A 6,117-nucleotide genomic window follows, 5' to 3' on the forward strand; every position below is an offset into this window, starting at 1 on the left:
ATTAAGTCTTATTTAGCAAGTTTGCTGGAAAGGATGTGAATGTACAAATATATTTGTGTATGCCAGCTGAATTAGAATATAAAATTTCAGGGGCACCTGAGTAGCTCAGTCGATTACACATCCGACGTTGGCTAAGGTCATGATATTGTGGCTTGTGGGTTCGAGTCCTGCATCAGGCTCCGTGCTGACAGCTCAGGGTCTGGAGCCTGGTTCAGATTCTGTGTCTCCCTCTCTCTCTTTGCCCCTCCCCTGCTCACACTCTGTCTCTTTCTGAAACATAAACATTAAATTAAAAAATAAAATAAATTTTCAAAAAAAAATATAAAAAAGTGATATAATTTTCAATAGCATTAAGTAATTCTTATAAGTTTAACAAAAGAATTAAAGTTTTTGATGACAGTTTAAAACTTTATTAAGAGAATCTTAATAGATAGCTAACATAATAATATTTTGTAAGGTTTCAGCTTGTCTTTGTTTCAAACTGTGACTCCCATCACCTGTAAGATAATAATGCAATCAATCTTATTAGATTAGGACCACACATTTATGACATCATTTAACTTAATTACCTCTTAAGAGCTCTATCTTTAAACACAGTCACCCTGAGAATTAAACATTAAACAATGAACACATTTCATGGTGATACACATTTCATGGCAGAGGGTTAGGGACTATTCCTGGGGTAATGACGTGGAGCCCCAAGGAGGAGTGTGGTCCTTGGTTGCTATCCCAGGACTGCAGCATAAAGCATTAGCTGTTGCCCTCTGCAGTTCTTTTTAATGATCTGTACTTACAGCCAGGCTTCAATCCCAGGTCTGGTACAGCCCTGTGTGCTGCCTTGACTAGAGTTACAGCTCCTGAGATCAAACCCTGGCTCCCTGCTCACCAGCTGAGGAAGCTGCCAACCACTCAAATCCATGGGGCAATTTATAGAGAAAGGGGGTCCTCATGGCAGAGGGAAAGAGTATTAAAAATAAAAGGAGATCCTAGCTCTCCTCAAAACTTTATGGCTCCCGAAAAAACTAGCTATCATTCATTGTCCAGGCCATCAAAAGGACATAACTGAGACAGCCAGAGGCAACAATATGTCTGGCCGGGCTGCTAAAGCAGCAGCCCTCAAAGGCACCTTGGCCCTGACAGTCAAACTCATAGATCCAGGGGACCCCAACTTACCAGAGGCTCCTCATTATTCACTTGAGGACCTACAACAGATTAAAAGACTGCCTATGACCCAATGCCTTAAGGGCTGGTAGAGGTCCTTGGATAATAAAATCATCCTGCCCAAAGAAATGGGAATAAGGGTTCTGTCAAAAATACACTGAGCATCCCACATGGGACAGAGAAGACTACAAGACCTGGTTAGACAGTCACACATTAAAATTAAAGATGCCAACTCCAAAATTGAACAAACCATCAGCAAATGCAGAGCCTGTCAACTGGCCAACACTATCCAGAACCCCCATAATCTTGGAACACATCTAAGAGGAAGATAGATGCCCAGGGGCCTACTGGGAAACTGACTTTACTCAGGTAAAACCTGGCAGGTATGGCTACAGGTACTTACTGGTCTTTGTAGACTTTTCCTGGACTTTTCCAGGATGGACTGAGGCATATCCCACCAAACACAAGACTGCACAGGTGGTGGCAAAGAAGCTGCTAGAAGACATCCTACCAAGGTATAGATTTCCTCAGATGATAGGGTCAGCTCATGGACCGGCTTTTGTGTCCAAGGTAAGTCAGAGCCTAGTCATGACCCTGAGGATTGATTGGAAATTACACTGTGCTTATAGACATCAGAGCTCAGGACAGGTAGAAAAGATGAATAGAACCTTAAAAGAGATCCTTACCAAATAGGCCCTTGAGATTGGCGGTGACTGGGTGGTCCTCCTCCCCTTTGCCCCATATAAGGTGCCTAATTCCCCATATCAAATGTGATTGACTCTGTTTGAGATCATGTTTGGTAAAGCACCCCCATTATACCCCGCCTACGGCATGAAGCCATTGAGTTCCAAAAAGCCCGTCTCCTCCAAGACCTCAGAGGCCTCCAATGGGTTCATAAATGTGTTTGGCCTAAACTGCGTGCCCTCTATGAAACAGGTCCACCACTGGAGCCACACAGGTACCGCTCTGGTGACTGGGTCTACATGAAGAGACACTGCCAGGGCAACTTGGAATCACACTGGAAGGGACCTTATGTTGTACTACTGACCACCCTGGCCTTCAAGGTGCGGACGCTCAAGGTGCCGGGCTGAGTCCCACGCACCTGCGCCCTTCCTAGCCTCTCAGCTGGACTGGAGCCCGGGGGGCAGCAACCACGAAGCCTAGCGGGAGTCTCAGGCCTGTCATTCCGATCCCAATGGTTTCGCTGTCTCGTGGCCCTGGATTCTTGTGGCATAGGACCATGGGGCCGAAGTTAAGTAGAAAAAGAAACCGAGGCTGCTTGGGTTGATTACCAGACAACCCAAGATGTCCGGGAAAGGGGAGGCCTCAGCAGCAATAAACACTGGCAGGGGGTGGGATACTGTAACCATTAACCAAAGATGTTGGAAACTGGGTCCCCACTAGGCGAGGGTAACCGAAAAGCTGTGTCTTTTGAGAGGGAAGGTTGATGGGAGGGAACACTGTAGTGAGAACCAGACGATTGAGATTCCTGAGCCAGCTTTGCAATAACTAGCTCTACGATCTTGGACAAGACATTCAATCTCATTGAACTTGTTTCCTGATCTATAAAATGAAATTGGAAGTTAATACTGGTTATACCTATGTCCAGGGATCGATGTAAAGTTTAGTTATTAGTAATATGTAGAAAACATATTGTGAAAATGAAAAACAGCAGAGAAAGAGATGTTCTGGGTCTCCATTAATGCAAAAAAAAATTATAACATCCTTGACTGGGTCAAGCTACCTGATGCAAGTCAGGAGAGAGCCTATCACTACTCTCACCTTGACTGTCCTTCTGGACCTAAGCGTGACAGGAGCAGGGACTGGTATCTCAGCCTTAGCAACCCAAAGTAAAAACTATCAGGACTTAAAAATGGCCATAGACGCTGACATCCAGAACCTAGAAAACTCTATTGCCCATTTACAAGAATCCTTGACCTCACTAGCAAAGGTAGTACTGCAGAACAGAAGGGGCTTAGAGCTTTTATTCCTCCAACAAGGTGGATTATGTGCTGCCCTCAGGGAAGAATGCTGTTTTTATGTTGATCATTCGGGAGTAGTCAAAGAATCTCTAGCTAAGAGAAGGCCTGGCCAGAAGAAAATGAGAGTATGAGCTGAGCCAGAGTTGGTTCCAGAAATGGTTTAACAACTCTCCTTGGCTAACTATGCTGATTTCTACTTTATTAGGCCCCCTACTGATTTTATTGCTGTTACTAACCTTTGGACCTTGGATTCTTAATAGACTAGTTACATTTATGAAAGAACGTTTGGGGGCCATCCAATTAATGGTCCTCCGGTCACAATACCAACATTCCCAAAACATAGATAGGTCTGGTGACTTCGAGCTCCTAGAGGACCCATGATTGGGTCCACAGAAATCTCAAGAAAAGGGGGGAATGTGAGACTTAAATCTAACTGACTCCATTTTAGAAAAAGCCTCCATCTGGAGAGTGAACCAGGCCTGAACCCAGTCCCAGGAAAAACCGCAGGAAGTAAGTAGGCAGCCTGCCCTTAGTTACTTCCCTAGCAACAGCAACAGCCAATCAGTTTAAAAGAGGTGCCTATGTCCCAAGACTTTCCGGTTGGCAGTTTGCGGTCAGGCCAGATGGGCCGAACCAATCGGGCACTGACAAGACAGCCTGTACCTATCAGGAGGCTGCCAAGCTGGAAACCCCAAATTCCACTGTAACTGCAATAAAAAGCCCTGTGATCACGAGTTCGGGGCTCCATACCATCACCACTCCACCAGGGTACATTGGAGTCCCTGCTCGAGCTTGAATAAAGACCCTCGTGTGCTTGCATCGGAATCGGTTCCTCGGTGGTCTTTGGGGTTCTTGCGATCTGGGCATAACAGTTCATACATCAGCCAAGTCTTCCTGCTTTCCCTCCCATCAGCACCTGCACATGTTCTCAGAGTCTTGGGCTGAACTCCCAAGATGGTGTAGACAGCAGACTGAAGGAGGCTGTCACGGTGAAGCAAGATAACTGTCACAAGGAGCCTGTCTAAGGGATGTTCAGAGATGACTGTGGCAGACTGCATGCTCCAAAGATGGACCCAGCCTTGTCTTCATCCCACATGCCCTCTGCTCAGTGGTCTTGGCTTCCCCATCATGAGGTGAGGTCTCGGCCCGTCTCCGGGTCCCTGGGCCATCTCTGGTGACAGGGTTCAAATGCAGTACAGAAGTAGAGTCTCACCAGGGACCAAGGCCAGGTCTTAGGGGCCTGGAGCTTCTCGTGGGCATCCTGGCACCTGCTCTTGGGACTTGCTGTCAGAGCAGCCTGCAAACTGTGGGAGACCAAGCAACGCCGAGGTCCGCGCAGGGGCACTGGTCAGCAGCCAGGCTGACCACCCCACCCACACCCGCATCTAGGACACCCCACCAGGGCGCCTGCGTGGACGCCCTCCCAGCTGATCCCACAGAAGAGTCCAGCTCCTGGAGAGACTTCCGGGAGAACCACACCCCTGAGCCCAGGTGGGAAACGAGAGAGGTGGTTCTGTGGAGCTGCTAGGATTCCAGGAGTGTGTTTTACTGTAAAAGATAACCAGTCTTTACGTTGCTTCCCCAGGGGTGCTCTCATGATCTAAAACCCTCATGTGGATCCAACCTCATCTGTGCACACCCTCGCTTCTCACTCTTCCCACCTCTTCAAGATGCACTCATTCTTTTCTCCAAGGTTCTAAGCCTGAGTCTCTGTTCAGACACCACTCTTTTTTTCTGTGCCACTGACCAGCTCCTCTGGGTTCATGTCAGGCATTTCTTCCTCCTGCTGTTCTCAGCTACCTCCTCCCCCTCCCAGCACCTGCTCCTCCTGTCAGTTGGGGATGTGTCTTCCACCAGGTGATGGCTGGGACCCAGTGGGTGCTACATCAGTTCCTAGTGTTTGAATACAGGTCCCCACTGAGAGAAGGGATTCAGCTCCAGAGTCCCCACATCTCCTATGATTGCACCTGACGGTACTGTCAGGAAGCTCACAGAATTTCCCTCCAAACACCATATTTGTCATTTTAGATCAAATAGTTGGAAATGTAATCGTCTAGGAGGGAAGTCTCGTGGAGGGTCCTTTCAGCATGACATGTGGCCCAGTATAGGGGGACTTATTTCAAGGTGTTGGAGGTCTTGTGGGCTTAGACTTGCTGTCTTCCGGGGAGAGAGGGCAAGATGGTGGAGAAGTAAGGAGCTCCGTACTTGCACTCGCGCCCATACATCACACAGAAAAGATCTGAAGCCATTGGAAACCTTACAAAACCTGAGAGATTGGGAGAAAAAAGACGCAGAATCCACTGAGAGAGCCTTCTAACGTGAGTGCGAACTTGGGAAGATAAAATCGGGCCGGGATCGGAGACTCCAGGGTGGGAGGTGATCCCCCTCTACCCTCTACGGGGAGTGAGAGGGGAAAAGGAGAGAGTCCGAAACAGAAAAACCTCCACACGGGGGAGAAAAACCTCCCCTCGGTGCATAGAAAGACCGTACTTGCCAAATACCTGCACACCAGAACCCCTCGCGCCAACTGGTCCTGGAGGGGGCTGAGCACACAAACTGCTTCTTTGTGCTGGCTCCTGGAGGCTAGACTTCAGAGTGGTGGTGCGCCTGCCGCCATTGTAGCTCCCGGGCGGCTGGGGCCCCTGAAAGAGCCGCGCAGACACCGGGCATCCGTGCCCCTGGCTGGCTGGGACTCGAGAGGGAAGGCAAGGAACTAAAAACTGGGAAATTAGCCTGTGAGTTCGTGTTTCGGGTGACGAGCCATAGAGGGACCCGGTTTTCCTCACTCCAGCGGGCTCGGGCTCAGAACACCCTGCGGGCAAGCCCCCCGCCCAGGCGCACCAGCCTGACCCAGAGAAGGAAGCAGCGATTCTGACTCCACCCCCAGAGCTCCACAGGGGGCCTGGAATTGCCCGAGGGGGTTGCCTGGGAAGCTGTGTCTAAGGCAATTTCAGTGGGGCGCGCGGACGGGGAT

Source organism: Hyaena hyaena, unplaced genomic scaffold, assembly GCF_003009895.1.
Source record: "Hyaena hyaena isolate Hyena2069 unplaced genomic scaffold, ASM300989v1 scaffold_1128, whole genome shotgun sequence".
Classification (NCBI taxonomy): domain Eukaryota; kingdom Metazoa; phylum Chordata; class Mammalia; order Carnivora; family Hyaenidae; genus Hyaena; species Hyaena hyaena.